This window comes from Coturnix japonica, unplaced genomic scaffold (assembly GCF_001577835.2).
Source record: "Coturnix japonica isolate 7356 unplaced genomic scaffold, Coturnix japonica 2.1 chrUnrandom668, whole genome shotgun sequence".
Classification (NCBI taxonomy): Eukaryota; Metazoa; Chordata; class Aves; order Galliformes; family Phasianidae; genus Coturnix; species Coturnix japonica.
In genome coordinates, this window is record NW_015440032.1 from 23,147 (window position 1) to 24,396 (window position 1,250).

Genomic DNA, 1,250 nt, shown 5'->3' on the forward strand with positions numbered 1-1,250 from the left:
TTGGGACCCACAATAAAATGGATGTTGTGTATATGGACTGAGTCTCCGACCCTATAAAATACCCCATAAATACCCCATAATATACCCCATATACCCCATATCATACCCCATATACCCCCCGACCCCATAATGTACCCCCTGTTTTGGGGTCCCGATGGATGGACCCCCCCCATTGGGACCCACAATAAAATGGATGTTGTGTATATGGACTGAGTCTCCGACCCTATAATATCCCCCTGACCCCATAAAATACCCCATAAAATACCCCCCATGTCCTATTAGGATCCTCATGTCACATTGGGTCCCCATTGGGGTCTTCCATGTCCCATTGGGTTCCCATTGGGGTCTTCTATGTCCCATTGGGTTCCCATTGGGGTCTTCTATGTCCCATTGGGTTCCATTGGGGTCCCATAGTGTCCCCATGTCCCATTGGGGTCCCCCATATCCTATTAGGGTCCCCATGTCCCATTGGGTCCCCATAGTGTCCCCATGTCCCATTGGGNCCCATAGTGTCCCCATGTCCCATTGGGGTCCCCCATATCCTATTAGGGTCCCCATGTCCCATTGGGTCCCCATAGTGTCCCCATGTCCCATTGGGGTCCCCCATGTCCTATTGGGGTCTTCCATGTCCCATTGGGGTCCCATAGTGTCTCTGTGTCCCATTGGGGTCCCCCATGTCCTATTAGGGTCCCCATGTCCCATTGGGGTCTTCTATGTCCCATTGGGTTCCCATAGGGTCCCCATGTCCCATTGGGGTCCCCATGTCCCATTGGGGTCTTCCATGTCCCATTGGGTCCCCATGGTGTCTCCGTGTCCCATTGGGGTCCCCCATGTCCTATTAGGGTCCCCATGTCCCATTGGGGCCTTCTATGTCCCATTGGGGTCTTCCATGTCCCATTGGGTCCCATTGGGTCCCCATAGTGTCCCCATGTCATATTAGGGTCTCCATGTCCTATTAGGGTCTCCATGTCCTATTGGGGTCCTCCAAGTCCCATAGAATCCCCATTGGGTCCCCATAGATGTCATCAATCACTCTTTTATTGATCATCTCCTACAAAAAGACCCCCATATACCCCCCATATCCCCCCTATATCACCCCATATCCCTCCCATCCTGCCCCATAGACCCCCATTACTCCCACTGAGCGATGGCGGCCATCATGGCCACCCCGGCCAGCAGCGCCATGAGCTGCAGCAGGGACTGGACGGGGTCGTCCCCATGGTCCATTGGGTCCCATTGGGTTCCCATAG